This window comes from Staurois parvus, unplaced genomic scaffold, assembly GCF_062004578.1.
Source record: "Staurois parvus isolate SC_StPar_1 unplaced genomic scaffold, SC_StPar_1.0 ptg000636l, whole genome shotgun sequence".
Classification (NCBI taxonomy): domain Eukaryota; kingdom Metazoa; phylum Chordata; class Amphibia; order Anura; family Ranidae; genus Staurois; species Staurois parvus.
The window spans coordinates 5,714,279-5,731,805 of NW_028318432.1; the positions used below are offsets into that span (position 1 = coordinate 5,714,279).

The following is a 17,527-nucleotide window of genomic DNA, read 5'->3' on the forward strand; positions in this document are numbered from 1 at the left end:
CAAAAACAAGAAGCTTTATTTGTTGAGAAAAGATTTCTGTTGAAAGCTAAATACATTTTTTATTGCTGCCAATCAGATGTCAAATGTCATTCTTTAGTAGAAAGCACAAAAAAAAGTTCAGGTTAAATGATATCAGATGGCTATAGAAAGCACAAAGCCATTTATAAAAATGCCTCTTTGCTACTTAGAAAAGACAGGCAAATGCAACTGTCAAATGTTTTTTAGAATAATTAATAATCCTTATCATGGTTAACTATAATTAAAATATGTACATCAAGCATTTTAAAAACAGACTTATTTCAGACTGAGCTCCATTATTGAGTGTTTGCACTTCAAAGAATATTTATATATTTTGTTTGCTCTAGGCTCACAGTAAAAATTAAGTGTAATTATTCCAACAGCAAGGTAATATTTGGTTGCCGACTGTCTATTTTAATGGTTGTTAATGGTCGAATGATCAAATTATTGCTTTCATATATTGCTGCTAACATTTTTCAAGAAAAAGACAAGGCCTCTGTAATGAAAAATGTGGTGGCAGTAAAGGAAAATAAATTTCTTTCCACAAGTGCAAAATAATAAATGACATATCATCTTCCATGACTAACACATCGGTAAACTGTTTCTAGACATACTATGTGAGCAAAATGCATCATGACCTGAAGCTTATGTAATTTTTTTTTGCACTTCATTTCTACTGAGATTGGGAAATTTATTGGTTGTCATATTCCAACCATGACTGCAGCAAATTAAAGGTTAGCTCTGATAATTCCAATATTATATAGGGCAGTCATTGAAATTAGGCTATATAAACAAGACACAAAAGGATGGGGGGAAGGTAAGGAGGTAAAGTAAATGCTACCTATAAAAAAATATGGGCTGGCAGAACATCCTCAGAGTAATTAAATACAGAAGACCCACCAGATAAACAATTAATCAAATTGTGTCATAAATCTAGTCATCAGAAAAAACTACTATTGATATGCCACAAATAGGTAGAAAGACCCCTGAATGATGTGGAGTTATTTGATTGTATAGCAGGGGTATTGAATTAAAATTCAAGGAGGTGCAGTCACTAACATTTTCTTCTGGCCGAGATCCGAATCTCAAGTTTATGCTATGACATTAGAGTGCCCCCTTACATCAGGTGTCCCCATCAGAGCACCCACTTACATCAGGGTTATGCATCAGAAGGCCCCTAACATCAGTTGTCCCCATCAGAGTGCTACATTATATAAGGTTCCCCCATCACAGTGACACCTTACATAAGGTTACCACATCACAGTGACACCTTACATAGGGTGTGCCCATCACAGTGCCCCCTTACATCAGATGTCCCCACCACAGTGCCACCTTACATCACATATTCCCATCACAGCGCCCCTTTGCATCACTTATCCTCATCAGAGTGTATAACAGAGTGCATTACATAAGGTTCTCCCATCACAGTGACCCCTTACATAGGGTGTCCCCATCAGAGTGCCCCTTTACCTTAGTTTTCCGCATGAGAGTGCCTCTTTATATCAAGTGTCCCCATCATACTGCCACTTTCCACCATACTTCCCTATCAGAGTGCCTCTTTCTACCATATTCCCCCATCAGAGTGCCCCTTTACATCATATGTGCCCATCAGAGTGCCCCTTTCCATCACATGTGCCCATCAGAGTGCCCCTTAACAAAAAATGTACCCATTAGAGTGCCATTAACATAAAACGTGCTCATAACATGCCCCTTATTTTATGCTAAGGGGCACTCTGATGGGCACATTTTATGTTAAGAGACATGCTGATGGGCCCATTTTATGTTAAGGGACACACTGATGGGCACAGCATAAAATGTGCTAATTAGAGTGCCCCTTACAACAATATGTGCCCATCAGAGTGTCCCTTAACAATAAATTTGCCCATCAGAGTGCCCCTTAAAATTAAGTTTGCCCATCAGCATGCCCCTATAAGTACAAAGACACCCTACCTTGAATGCAGACAGGGAGCGGGCAAAAATAATGAGCTGCAGGGGGTGGGAGCTGTGCCGGGAACCTTGCTGAAGGGGGCGGGGCATGCACTTGACATCACACCAAACCCTGCGGAAAGGCAGGGAGCGGGAGCCAGGTGAGACAGTGAACCGCAGGAGACAGGGCGCACACGTGATGTCATTGGTTGCTGGGATGCCGTGGTCCCAGAAACCAATAACTGCTGAGTGGAGGGCATCTGATATTCTAGACTGGCGGTCAGGATGGAAGCACTGCTCGGTCTGACCGCAGTCCGCCATTTAATGACGGCTGGCATAGAGCAAGCAAAGAATTCCCTTTTTTTGCTGCTGTGATTTGACTTACTGTTAAAGGGTGACACATTTGTCCTCCATGGTACCATTGTACACCAGGTAAAATAAGTATTGAACATGTCACCATTTTTCTCAGTAAATATATTTCTAATGGTGCTATTGACATGAACTTTTCACCACGTTGGTAACAACCCATGCAATCTATACAGGCAAAGAAGCCAAAACAAATAAGTTTGGAAATTAAGTTGTGTAATAAAATGGAACGACACAGGGAAAGTACTGAACACATGAAGAAAGGGAGGTGCAATAAGGCATGGAAAGCCAAGACACCAGCGGAAATCTATCAGTAACTATGAAGCAATCCTGTTAGTGCTAAATAATATCAGCTGGTTCAGTCTCAACTGATGTCCTATAAAAAGGTGTCCATTTCCAAGGTGCCACACAAGAAACATCTCATGATGGGAAAAAGCAAAGAGCTCTCTCAAGCTTATTTTTGCAAAACTTACTGATGGCATTGGTTACAGAAGGATTTCTAAAATGCAACCAGGTGCTCCTCGCAAGATTTCTGCCAGGGGAGTGAAAAGAATTATCAGAAGAGTTGTCCAAGAGCCAAGGACCCCTTGTGGAGAGCTTCAGAAAGACCTGGAATTAGCAGGTACAATTGTTTCAAAGAAAACAATAAATAATGCACTCAACCGGCATGGCCTGTAAGTACGCTCACCACGCAAGACTCCATTGCTGAAGAAAAAGCATGTTGAAGCTCGTTTAAAGTTTGTTGCACAACACTTAAGCAAGCCTGTGAAATACTGGGAGAATATAGTCTGGTCAGATGAGACCAAAATTTAATTTTTTGGATGCCGTAATACACACCATGTTTGGAGGTCAAATGGCACTGCACATCACCCCAAAAACACAATACCAACAGTGAAGTTTGGAGGTGGGAACATCATGGTGTGGGGCTGTTCTTCAGCATACGGTACTGGCAAACTTCACGTCCTTGAAGGAAGGATGAATGAAAAAATGTACCAAGACAATCTTGATAAAAATCTTCCCCATCTACCAGGATGAGGAAGATGAAATGAGGGTGGACATTTCAGCAATACAATGATCACAAACACAAAGCCAAGGAAACTCTCAATTGGTTTCAAAGAAAGAAAATAAAGCTGCTAGAATGGCCCAGCCAATCACCTGACTGAATCCAATAGAAAATCTATGGAAATAACTAAAGATCAGAGTTCATAGAAGAGGCCCACGGAACCTTCAAGATTTGAAGACTGTGTGTGGAAGAATGGGCCAAAATCACACCTGAGCAATGCATGCGACTAGTTTCTTCATACAGGAGGCGTCTTGAAGCTGTCATAACCACAAAGGATTTTGTAAGAAGCATTAAATAAATTTCAGTGTGTTCAATACTTTTTCCCTGTGTCATTCCATTTTATTACACATAATTTAATTTCTGAACTTATTTGGTTTTGTTTGTATGTATGGATTGCATGGGTTGTTACCGACATGTGGTGAAAACGTCATAGTCAATAGCACCTTTAAAAATATATCTAGAAAAATGACTTATTTTACCTGCTGTATGTAAGAAGGAAGCCACCACCCCCTCTTGTTCACTCCTGAGATGTACTATGGATTATGGGATATGTAGTAAGCATAGAGCAGTGCACATGATCACAATTGACATTCACTGCTCACAGAAGAAAGGGGGAAAGGGAGGTCTAAGTGCTCACAGTGGATGTTACAAAGAGGCAGAAAAACACAATAAGAAACAATTTTATGAAAATGAAAGTAGAATTAGAGGCAAAACTTTTTTTTTCCAGTTTTCCATAGAACAAGGGAGGGTTATAACCCTTGTTAGATTCTTTTTGCAATCTGCATCCCATTGCGGAGATTTCCCTTCACTTCCTGTCCCATAGCCAAATAGGAAGTAAGAGGAAATCCCTGAAAATTAAGGGAATTCCTTTGGGACCCCCAGGTCAAAGAACTAGTATCCCCTTTGGAAGATTTCCCCTCTATTTACTTTTCTAGGAATGAGAAAAAAAGATATTGTTTAATGTCACTTTAAAACAAAAAACTCTGAATCAAAAAATGTCTGAATCATAAATACGACTGACTTTATATAAAAGTGTGGTTTCTGTTCCCATCCGGTTTTCGATACATACATACAAATGTGTTCAAGATTTCGGCAACACCTGTTCTGACATCCTGCCACAGTGATAAGCTGAATCATGAAAAAAGATTGTTTCCAACACGTATGAGAGAGTAGCATTTTTTTTTTTTTTTAATCTTGTAATTCCCTTTGCTGGAGAATGAGCATGCATTTATAAAGACATGAACTGTTTTTTTTTTTTTAATCACAGGCAGCACAGTGGCTAAATGGTTAGCACTTTCACCTGGCAGCATAGGATCGTTGGTTCAAATCCCAACTACAGCACCACCTGCCTGGAGTTTGCATGTTCTCCTTGTGCTTGCATGGGTTTCCTCTGGGTACTTGGGTTTCCTCCCATACTCCAAAGACATGCTGGTAGGTTAATTGGATCCTGTCTAAATTGGCCCTAGTATGTGTATGTATGAAATGTGTATGTATGAATGTGAGATAAGGATCATTGGGATTGATGTGAATGTACTTTATATATGTAGAGCGCTGCATAAATTGACAGCACTATATACGTACCTGAAATAAATTTTAAAAATTATAAATTCTTGAAAGTAAAGATAAACACTAACTGGACAACTTGTGACCCTGTGGTCAAACAAGCAGAAGATAATAAAATCAGACGTCTACTCACATGCCTTGTAGAGCCCCTGAAACTCATGTCACTCTATAAATGCAAACCTCATCCAGCTATTTGGAACCATTAACCTGCTAATTTTTCTGTAAATGGTCAACTGAAATATATGTTATTATAGATCTTATACCAGTTCATTCCAGAATGTATCTAATTCATGTGGCTTAATTGACAGTGTAGATGTCAAGGTGATATCATTGTATCAAACCAACAAAAGTAGGAGCGGCCTGAAACAGAAGTTTGCAGCCTCTGTATCTCCTTTCATTCAGAAAGTATGTGTTACATGTGATATATGCACACTCTAAGTAAATCCAACGTTTTGCTTTAAAGATGTCATTTTGCCCACTCACAGCAAAGTGATAAGATCTCTTAATAAGGATCCCTCCCACACTAACACTTACCTTCTGAGCTCTTCTCCATGGCTCTGGAATTCCTGTGGGAGTACTAAGAATGAAACTCTATGTAAGTTCTATGTTGATCAGTTGTTAATCCCCTCCCCACCAACATGTGACAGTGTCATTGCAATTGGCTGCTCAGGCTCCTGCTCTGCATTATGGGAGTCATATTTATAGGTACTAAGAAACTTTCAATTTGCCCTGAACGGACAAATTGAAGTGGTTGTAAACCTTTACATATACCCAGTAAAGTGACTGACCTCAGGTGATACAAAAAGATGAAACAAATCATCCTACATAAGTTGTACCTGTTTATCTACAGTCTTCTTTTCTCTACATCCGTCCAAAGTGCAGAATTTATACAGCGTGTCTGAGAGTTCACAAAACAGGGGGTGGAGAGCTGACATTACATACTGCAGATCTCAGTGAGGAGAGCTCTGAGAGCTGATTGGATGGAAGAGACACATCCTCCACAAAACTCGCAGGAACATAGCTGATGCTGTCAATATGCTGGAAGTCCCTAACCTGTCCCCATTTGTCTTTTGGTGTCAGGAAAACTTGTCAGAATTGAGTCATGCTAATAGCAGAGGAATGAAGCAGCAGACAGAAATTATACTTAGCGCTCTTGAGACATGTACACACTACTGTATAGAGGAACATGTTTTGGTCATATTTCATGTCTGAGGTATATAACCACTGTAAACCTAGGTTCACATTAGTGTTGCTGCATGATGACACTTTTTTAGTGCTGTTTTGTAGTACAGTTTTACACGTGCTTTTGGATGGGGGCTAAAAGGTTTTATTAGCCTGCCCACTGCAAATAGTTTTGTTTCTTGCACTACCCCACCTCCCTGATTGCTCACCAGTACTTCAAGGTATTGAAGGATTGCTCCCATAGGGCACCAAAGTAGCAGTTAGATACTTCCAGTGAGGAGACAACTGGGGCTATTCTTTGAACACTGGCCAATTGCTGAAGGTTATATGGGGTAGTGTCAATGTAACACACAGGATTCAGAGAGTATGAATCAGACTTTTAAAAATTGCTCCTTTCTTTTGATCTGTGCCAGACATCCGCCCAAGTGGATTGGCTCGCGTATCCCTGTCCATCCATTCCAAAGGGTCCAGGATGCCTGCCATTACAACAGTGATCTGAATCTACCACAATGCACCTGTGCTATCCTTGCCATAAAATACACTCTAAGGTTCCATGCACACGGGACATTTTAATAACGCTGGTAAGGTTAGCTGTGTAAAGTCACGTTAAAAACTTGAGTTTTTCAGCGTTTTTGCATTAGCGTTTAGCTGCATTTCTGTTCAAAAAGACATCCAAAAAATGCTGGTTTGCCACGTTTTACCGCACTTTTCAGCGTTAGAGCGCTTTTACAGCTAAAAAACTCTAAAAACCCACTAGTTCTGGGTTTTTTTTCCAGCCAGAAAATGCCCCTGCCAAAAAACGCTGATTACAGCTTACAGTATGTGTGCATGGACACATAGGATAGCATGCTAGGGAGTTTACTGGCTGTAGAAAAAAATGCCCAAAACAGCAGCTGTAAAAACGTCCAGTGTGTGTGAGGACTAATTATGCATGATTTTGTATATATGAACATGGTCAGGCAAGTCATGTTCACTGTGTTTGGTTACAAATGCCTCATTAACTTGTGATAAGGTTTCAGAAGCCACCTTTACTTTAATAATTGTGAAATGGTACAAATTAGACCACATAGGAGCTGAAGGAAATGGTAATGCAGAGATGCTCTCAGAATGAGTAAAGGTACAGTGATGATTCGATTAAAGCTCTCTTAAAAAAGAACAGCCTATGGTCATTGGGCAGTAAAATTAAATGAGTAAAAAAATATTTAAAGGGATACTAAATTAATTTTGATTCAATTTTATTTTTATAAAAAAAAAGATTTTAAGTTTGTACGTGAATTTGTACTTAGCTTATGTCAGGCATAACGACAAGTTTACTTAAAGTAGGACTAAAGGGAAAACGTTTTTTTTTTTCCCATTTTGGATAGAGTAAGGGAGGATTATAACATCTGTACAGTTGACTTTTGCCATCTGTCTCTTAGTGAGGAGTTTTACCTTCACTTTCTTTCTCATAGCCAAACAAGAAGTGAGTAAAAATCCTGCTAAAGTGAAGCAATCCCTGATTGCCACCAATGTCATGAGAACTAGTGCCCCTACTGGAAGATATCCCCATTATTCCTGTTCTGAGGACAACCCAAAATTGGGGAATTTATTTTACTTTCCACTTTTCCACAATAATGGCAAAACATGACAAATAGAAAGGTGAATCTCCCTAACAGAGGTACAGATAGCAATACAAACTTTTTAATTTTAATCCCTCTCCACTATATCCGAAACTATAAAAAAAAAAAAAAAAAAGTTTTGCCTTTAGTTATAGGTTAACCTTGTAGCTTACGACAGGGAGAGGAGAAGATTCACCACTCTCACCACCTGTGTAGTCCTGTGCATAAGGGATGGTCTCAGCCATCACACCGGCCACGCCCTCTGATGCATTTCACCCCGCCCACCGGGGGCTTGGCACAGAGGAGTGCAGGACAACAGGCACTGTAAACTTTTATGTGCATCATCAGCTGTGAATCAGACAAGGTGTGTGATACGGAAGTCATGAAAAAGAAGGAATAATGAGAAACAAGAAACAAAAAAAAAGGGGGGGGGGGAAAGGAAGGGAAAAAATGTTCCAATACTAGTCGTCCCCCCCGTCCCTAAACACTCACCTCCTTCATCAATCTAGCATTGCCCCATCTGCAGCGCCACTCCATGCTCTCACAGAACACCAAGAGCAATGGGAACTACAGGCTCCTGCTGTTCTGTTAGTATAACGTAAGGATGCCCCATCGTTTGATGGAAATGAAAATTATCAACCTACAGAGGACTCAATTCAAAGACATCCCGAAAATCAAAGTGAAAAAATGATGCAGCAGGCTAGTCCATTTTGCTGAAATTTCATTGCAGCAACTCAAATGATACTGGTGGTTTGTATGGCCCCCATGTACTTGTATGCATGCCTAACAACATCGAGGCATGCTCCTAGTGAGATGGCAGATGGGGGTTTATTTACTAAAGCTGGAGAGTCCAAAATCAGACTCCCTTCTGCATAGAAACCAATCAGCTTCCAGGTTTCATTGCCAAAGCTTCATTGAACAAGCTGAGGTTAGAAGCTGATTGGTTTCTATGCAGAAGGGAGTCTGATTTTGGACTCTCCAGCTTTAGTAAATAAACCCTATGGTGTCCTGGGGTATTTCCTCCCAGATGTAGCCCAGGGCCAGATCTGAGCTCCTGGACAATCTGAGGTGCAACCTGGCGGGGTTGGATGGACCGAAACAAGATATCCCACAGATGTTCTATTGGATAAGGTCAGGCGACCCACATGTAAGAAAAATATATTTGAAATATATTTAAAAATATTCTTCCCAAATATATTGACATATATTTGAAATGATACAGTTTTGTCCATAATCAATATATTTCAATGTATATATATATATATATATATATATATATGCACACACACACACACTGCATGTTGAAAAGCGTTTTTATTATAAAATATATGAAAAATATTTTAAAATACAAATCTACATATTTGGAATGCATTTACAAATATATGTAAAAATATATGTTAAAATTACTTTTTTATATGTTAAAAAAAATCTGAAGAATATATTTAAAAAAATATATTTTAAAAAATAAGTTTCATATATTTTGTAATATATAAAAAATGCATTTCAACCTGCAGTATATACAGTGGGGATCGAAAGTTTGGGCACCCCAGCTAAAAATTTGTATTAATGTGCATAAAGAAGCCAAGGAAAGATGGAAGAATCTCCAAAAGGCATCAAATTACAGATTAGACATTCTTATAATATGTCAACAAAAGTTAGATTTTATTTCCATCATTTACACTTTCAAAATAACAGAAAACAAAAAAATGGCGTCTGCAAAAGTTTGGGCACCCTGCAGAATTTATAGCATGCACTGCCCCCTTTGCAAAGCTGAGACCTGCCAGTGTCATGGATTGTTCTCAATCATCGTTTGGGAAGACCAGGTGATGTCAGTCTCAAAGGTTTTAAATGCCCAGACTCATCTGACCTTGCCCCAACAATCAGCACCATGGGTTCTTCTAAGCAGTTGTCTAGAAAACTGAAACTGAAAATAGTTGACGCTCACAAAGCTGGAGAAGGCTATAAGAAGATAGCAAAGCGTTTTCAGATGTCAATATCCTCTGTTCGGAATGTAATTAAGAAATGGCAGTCATCAGGAACAGTGAAAGTTAAAGCAAGATCTGGAAGACCAAGAAAAATATCAGACAGAACAGCTCGCAGGATTGTGAGAAAAACAATTCAAAACCCACGTTTGACTGCACAATCCCTCCAGAAAGATCTGGCAGACACTGGAGTTGTGGTACACTATTCCACTATAAAGAGATACTTGTACAAATATGTTCTTCTTGGAAGAGTCATCAGAAGAAAACCTCTTCTACGTCCTCACCACAAAAATCATCGTTTGAACTTTGCAAATGAACATATAGACAAGCCTGATGCATTTTGGAAACAAGTTCTGTGGACCGATGAGGTTAAAATTGAACTTTTTGGACGGAATGAGCAAAGGTACGTTTGGAGAAGAAGGGGCACAGAATTTAATGAAAAGAACCTCTGTCCAACTGTTAAGCATGGGGTTGGACCAATCATGCTTTGGGGTTGTGTTGCAGCCAGTGGCACAGGGAACATCTCACGAGTAGAAGGAAAAATGGATTCAATAAAATTTCAGCAAATTTTGGATGGTAACTTGATGCCATCTGTGAAAAAGCTGAAGTTAAAGAGAGGATGGCTTCTACAAATGGATAATGATCCTAAACACACCTCGAAATCCACGGGGGATTACATCAAGAGGCGTAAACTGAAGGTTTTGCCATGGCCTTCACAATCTCCTGACCTCAACATAATTGAAAATCTATGGATAGACCTTAAAAGAGCAGTGCGTGACAGACAGTCCAGAAATCTCAAAGAACTGGAAGACTTTTGTAAGGAAGAATGGGCAAAGATACCTCAAACAAGAATTGAAAGACTCTTGGCTGGCTACAAAAAGCATTTACAAGCTGTGATACTTGCCAAAGGGGGCAGTACAAGATATTAACTCTGCAGGGTGCCCAAACTTTTGCAGACGCCATTTTTTTGTTTTCTGTTATTTTGAAAGTGTAAATGATGGAAATAAAATCTAACTTTTGTTGACATATTATAAGAATGTCTAATCTGTAATTTGATGCCTTTTGGAGATTTTTCCATCTTTCCTTGGCTTCTTTATGCACATTAATACAAATTTTTAGCTGCGGTGCCCAAACGTTCGATCCCCACTGTATATCTGCACAAAAAAGTCTGTCTCCTGGAATCTCCTCCATGCTCTTGAGACTGTGCTGGGAGACACAGCAAACCTTCTGAAAATGGCATATTGATGTGCCATCCTGGAGGAGTTGGACTGCCTGTGCAACCTCTGAAGGATCCAGGTATCGCTTCATGCTACCAGTAGTGACACTGACCCTAGCCAAATGTAGAACTAGTGAAAAACAGAAAAGATAAGTAGGGAAAATGTCAGTGGCCTCCACCTATAAAACCATACCTGTTTTGGGAGTCATCTCATTGTTGCCCATCTAGTGCACCTGTTGTTAATTTCAATAAAACCAAAGCAGATTAAACTAATTAACAATCCCCTCTACTACTCCCAGGAGTCTAATTGACTTGATGCTATACTCTGTTTAAAAAAGCGTTCGTTTAATTTTTTTGAGTCGTGTGTGTGTGTGTATATATATACAGTCAGGTCCATAAATATTGGGACATAGACACAATTCTAATATTTTTGGCTCTATACACCACCACAATGGATTTGAAATGAAACAAACAAGATGTGCTTTAACTGCAGACTGTCAGCTTTAATTTGAGGGTATTTACATCCAAATCAGGTGAACGGTGTAGGAATTACAACAGTTTGCATATGTGCCTCCCACTTATTAAGGGACCAAAAGTAATGGGACAAAATAATAATCATAAATCAAACTTTCACTTTTTAATACTTGGTTGCAAACCCTTTGCAGTCAATTACAGCCTGAAGTCTGGAACGCATAGACATCACCAGATGCTGGGTTTCATCCCTGGTGATGCTCTGCCAGGCCTCTACTGCAACTGTCTTCAGTTCCTGCTTGTTCTTGGGGCATTTTCCCTTCAGTTTTGTCTTCAGCAAGTGAAATGCATGCTCAATCAGATTCAGGTCAGGTGATTGACTTGGCCATTGCATAACATTCCACTTCTTTCCCTTAAAAAACTCTTTGGTTGCTTTTGCAGTCTGCTTTGGGTCATTGTCCATCTGCACTGTGAAGCGGCGTCCAATGAGTTCTGATTATTTGGCTGAATATGAGCAGATAATATTGCCCGAAACACTTCAGAATTCATCCTGCTGCTTTTGTCAGCAGTCACATCATCAATGAATACAAGAGAACCAGTTCCATTGGCAGCCATACATGCCCACGCCATGACACTACCATTACCATGCTTCACTGATGAGGTGGTATGCTTAGGATCATGAGCAGTTCCTTTCCTTCTCCATACTCTTCTCTTCCCATCACTCTGGTACAAGTTGATCTTGGTCTCATCTGTCCATAGGATGTTGTTCCAGAACTGTGAAGGCTTTTTTAGATGTCATTTGGCAAACTCTAATCTGGCCTTCCTGTTTTTGAGGCTCACCAATGGTTTACATCTTGTGGTGAACCCTCTGTATTCACTCTGGTGAAGTCTTCTCTTGATTGTTGACTTTGACACACATACACCTACCTCCTGGAGAGTGTTCTTGATCTGGCCAACTGTTGTGAAGGGTGTTTTCTTCACCAGGGAAAGAATTCTTCAGTCATCCACCACAGTTGTTTTCTGTGGTCTTCCGGGTCTTTTGGTGTTGCTGAGCTCACCGGCCCGTTCCTTCTTTTTAAGAATGTTCCAAACAGTTGTTTTGGCCACGCCTAATGTTTTTGCTATCTCTCTGATGGGTTTGTTTTGTTTTTTCAGCCTAATGATGGCTTGCTTCACTGATAGTGACAGCTGTTTGGATCTCATCTTGAGAATTGACAGCAACAGATTCCAAATGCAAATAGCACACTTGAAATGAACTCTGGACCTTTTATCTGCTCATTGTAATTGGGATAATGAGGGAATAACACACCCCTGGCCATGGAACAGCTGAGAAGCCAATTGTCCCATTACTTTTGGTCCCTTAACAAGTGGGAGGCACATATGCAAACTGTTGTAATTCCTACACCGTTCATCTGATTTGGATGTAAATACCCTCAAATTAAAGCTGACAGTCTGCAGTTAAAGCACATCTTGTTCGTTTCATTTCAAATCCATTGTGGTGGTGTATAGAGCCAAAAATGTTAGAATTGTGTCGATGTCCCAATATTTATGGACCTGACTGTATATATATATATATATATACTGTGGCAGTGCGGTATCCTGCCACGGTGGAAATCATGATGGAGACCCAGGATTCTCAACCATGCAGGTTGAGGGGCTCCAGGCAGTTCTCATAATGCAGAGGAAACGGGTTTATAAGTTTCCTCTTTGGTTTGTAAAGCCTGTTTTGGGACCTGTTGCCTGGAGATTTCTAAGAGATTTGGGAGGGATGAAATCTCCAATCCTGGGCCCATATTTTGGGAGCAGCCAGTGTGCTGATTGCACAGGTGTGTGCAGGCCTTTTTGGGGAGGCCAGGCCGTGAGTCTGGGCTCCACCCCGACAGTTAGGAGGACTCCACCCAGGCAGACGGGAGGTCTCTGCCGTGGAGTCAGGTGGGCTACACCTAGGAGAGGTGGAAGCCGGACTAGCTGTGTGCTAGTGCCATACTTTGGGAAGAGTCTGCAGGAGGCAGACTTAAAACTGCGTACAAGCCAGGAGGCTGAATACTGTTCATTTGAATTCGTGTGATGGTGGATACCCCTGCGTGGGAAACCTTTATGTTATTGAACTGACATTTAAATAAAAGTGGGCAAACAGGCCCTTAAAAAATAAGCGAGTTGCCGTGTGCTTTGAAGAAGCTCTACCACTTGAAGCGAGGTCCCACATATGGTGGAGGATGCAGGCAGAACTGGAGATCCCAGCAATGAAGTAAGTTCATGTGTTGAACTGTGTTTGGTGCATGTCTCTGCACTATCTGTGTGTGCAGGTGAGGAGATCCTGCAAGAGAAAAGGAACTTGCCTTAAAGAGACAGTGCTCCATTGTGTACCAGGACTGTGCAAAAGTGTTGTGGAGTGACTGCAAAGATGGGGCGGTCAAAACTCAAAAAAGAAGCAAGCTTTTCTGAAATGAGAGACAGAGCCCTGTGGCTGGAGGGGTTGTTACCACCAGAACAAGCCCCATACATGGCTGCACAGAGTTTGCCACAGTGGGAAGTGCATGCTGTTGTCCCTGGCAATGCTGGTGAAAGGAAACCAGTTTTTTGTGTGCAGAGTACTAAGCCTGAAAGAGGATGCAGTGTTGGAAGTTCGGCCAAGATACTGCCGCAAGAGCGCTGTTTGCGGTGCAGTGAATGGGGGCACACTGTCTCCAAGTGCCCATTATCCCAGCTTCCAGTACGAGGTGACACAACCAGACAAAGGTCTGGGTATGCAAATGGGAAGCCTGTTTGGAGTTCCAGGAAGGAGCAGCAGGCTGCCACAAAGTTTCAGAAGAATGTGGTTGCCAATAGCAACACCTGTGACTTCAGACCTGTGGACCCTGTGAGAGAAGAGTCGTCTGCAGAGGATTGTGGCAACGCCGAGATGAGAGTTCAGCGCATCTGGAGGAACCCACAAAGTTCAGCTGGGAGAGTGCCATCTCCCATAGCAACAGGAGAAAGCCTGCCAACCAGGAGAAGGGGCTACAAGGGAGATGTGGTTCCATATCCCAAGAAGGTTGTCGGTGGAACCATACCCTGCCTGGAATGTGGTCAGTTTGGGCATGGTATCTTTACCTGCCCCAGATTATGGAATACCACTGATGAGGGTGCTACTGAGCAAAAGGCTTCATCTGCAAGCCCAGATTCATTTTTAAAAATGTTGGCAGCTACCCCTAGCAACAGGGATCTTGTGTTACCTGCAGGGGGTGTAAGTTGGTCCGGAATGGCTGCAGTGTTGCACCGTGACCACTTGGGGAAGTCAGCCTGTGGAGAAACCACAGAGGAGAGACAACGCACTCAAGTGAAGGCTATGACACCTGCTGCAGGAAATGGTAAGACTGTTTCAGTTTGTGGGACTGATTCCAAGGAAGTGAGAGTGTGTCCTTCAGGGAGTTCCACAATACAGATGGACATGGACTGGCTGCTGTGTGCTACCCTGAGTAGTGGGGAGGCACAGGGAGAAGCCCAACGATTAGGACTAAATATGGAAAAGGACATGGGGACTCTGCATGTGCCTGCTATAATCCAGCAGATGGCTGGGGAAGGTAAACTAGGGGTGACCAAAACTGTCATGGCACCGTGTTCCCTAGTGCCAGGTGCTGTAGAGATGCCCAGGGAAACCTCCCAGGAGCCCGCAGTGACGGAGCAGAGGATTTCCCAGGTCAGCTATGGAGCTGCTAAAACTGAATATAGTGTCCCTTTAAAGAGAGAGAGTGCTGTGAAGCATGGCTCACAGGCTGCTCAGCTGGGTAATAGCCAGGGATTACCTGCAAAAACCACAGTGATGTCTATATGCAATGAGAATGCTGATGGTCATGCCGACAAAAGTGTTACTGTTGGTAAATATAATGTTATGGTTGGTGATGAGCTAGCACAGCTCACTAAAGATAATAGTGTTTATATGAATATGATTGAAGATATGTTGTTGCCCTTGGCAACAGTATCCAAGGCTGCAAAGGTGTCCATGGAAACCTCCTGGGAGCTCTGTGTGTTGGAGCCAGAGGTTGCCTTGGACAACTATGGTGCTGCTCTGGACAAGAGAGTACTTGATAATTTAAATGCTAAAACTGGAATTTTTGAAAATGCTCCTGGTGATAATGGGTTAATGGAGTCTGTCAGTAATGACAATAGGTATGGAAGTGTTCATGAGGTGAATGAAGCGCCATCAGAGTACGGTGGTGAGGGTGTGGTATTGCAACCTGTTGAGGTTAAAAATTTAGTGCCACAGTTTTGGTTGAACAAAAGTGATATATGTGATGTGTCTGCTGAGCCACTCTGTCCTGTGTCTCCTCCGGCAGTTGGTGCGGTACTGCGTAGTACCTCTGATTGGAGCGCAGAGAAAGTAGACTGGGACAGATGGGCTGAAAACCTGTTGGCTTTGTTGAAAGGGACCTCTGTTTCCAACAGTGGACTGGACACGACTTCTGCTGTGCTAAATGGAGGGACTGCAGAGCGGCTTATAGACAAGGGCACACTTGCTGTTGCTGCAGATGGTCTCCCTCCCAATATGGACGGGCCAAGTGAGATTGAGCACATAGCAGAGATCGTGCCCACAACCCACAAAGGATCCAATGGTGTAGGATCGAATAGTGTGATACCAAATGAGCCAGTGTTGGTGGAAGTGTCAGATGGCACAAATCAAGTGATTGGGGTCAGTAAACCAAATGTGGAATTGTGTTATGACCGTCAGGTGTCAGAACAGTTGCTGGAAGAGGTACATGTGCCAGTGGAGCTGGTGGATAGCGACGTTGCCATGGGAGACAACCACTCCACGCTGTGCACTTGGTCTCCAGACACTGCCCTGCCAAACGTTGAAATTAATTCTGACAAAGGTGTGGATGTTTCTGACCATGAGGAAAAATGCAAGGCCCTTATAAATGTTGTTTATGATGATGATTTGGAAAAGTGCGAGGCACTGGTAAATGGTGATCATTTAGTTTCTGTGGGTGACCATAAACCTTATGATGGACCTGAAGGTCAAGTGGACATGTGTGCTGATAACCCTGAAACATGTGATGTGGTGGGTAATGATGTGGTAGACACAGCTGAGCTAAAAGCTGCAGTTGAATTAGGCCCCCTACAGGTTCAGGAGGGTACTCTGGGAAGAGAAACTTTAAATGGCTTATCTGCCCAGAGGGAAAACTTTAAGGAAGTGGATTATTTAAAGAGGTCCCCTGACATAAAAGCATCTGAAGGGCAAGGCAATTGGGCTGTCCTTCAGAAGGAGAGTAGGACATTGTCATCTGAGAATGTCAGTGACAAAAGGAAGTGTGCAGTGTACGGGGGGAAACCAACCGAGCTAGGTTTTGTCAGCAAGAAGATGCCTGTACATAGAATGCAGAGAGGGTCTAAGGTAACCCCAATAAAAGAGCCCGCACTTTTTGTGTGTAAAAGCGTGACCCCTTCAAAGGTAAAGGGAAACCGGCGGTTGAGAGTGCAGTGTAGCTGCAATGTTATCAGACACTTAAAACTCAGGCGTCAACCTCATCCTCAGAAAGGTACCAAGTTTTGGAAGTTCCTTAATGGGAAGGTGACTTGGGTGGCCCCAAGGAAAATAGAGCGGCAACGCTTTTGGAAGCGAACCCGTAAAAAGGCACAGTGTCTTTATAGGGCCCAAGTCCGTGTGCTAGGAGAACATGGGGAAAGTCGCCTCATAAGACAGGAAGGAAAGTTTCCCTTTGAAAGCCATGTCAGTCAGGAATGGGCTCGTATGGGTGAAGGCTGGCACAGAGGTGCCAAATTAAAGAGTTTGGGTGTGTGTGTTCTGCCCCCTACGGGATCAAAACAAAGGGGGGGGATATGTGGCAGTGCGGTATCCTGCCACGGTGGAAATCATGATGGAGACCCAGGATTCTCAACCATGCAGGTTGAGGGGCTCCAGGCAGTTCTCATAATGCAGAGGAAACGGGTTTATAAGTTTCCTCTTTGGTTTGTAAAGCCTGTTTTGGGACCTGTTGCCTGGAGATTTCTAAGAGATTTGGGAGGGATGAAATCTCCAATCCTGGGCCCATATTTTGGGAGCAGCCAGTGTGCTGATTGCACAGGTGTGTGCAGGCCTTTTTGGGGAGGCCAGGCCATGAGTCTGGGCTCCACCCCGGCAGTTAGGAGGACTCCACCCAGGCAG

The 17,527-nt window shown here is 42.2% G+C and overlaps 1 protein-coding gene across 3 annotated transcripts in view; it reads right to left on the minus strand.

The window, feature by feature from the left end:
* The window catches only part of SPAG6 (sperm associated antigen 6), a 162,361-nt gene that overhangs the window by 76,769 nt on the left and 68,065 nt on the right, over nucleotides 1–17,527 (minus strand). The window lies entirely within an intron of this gene.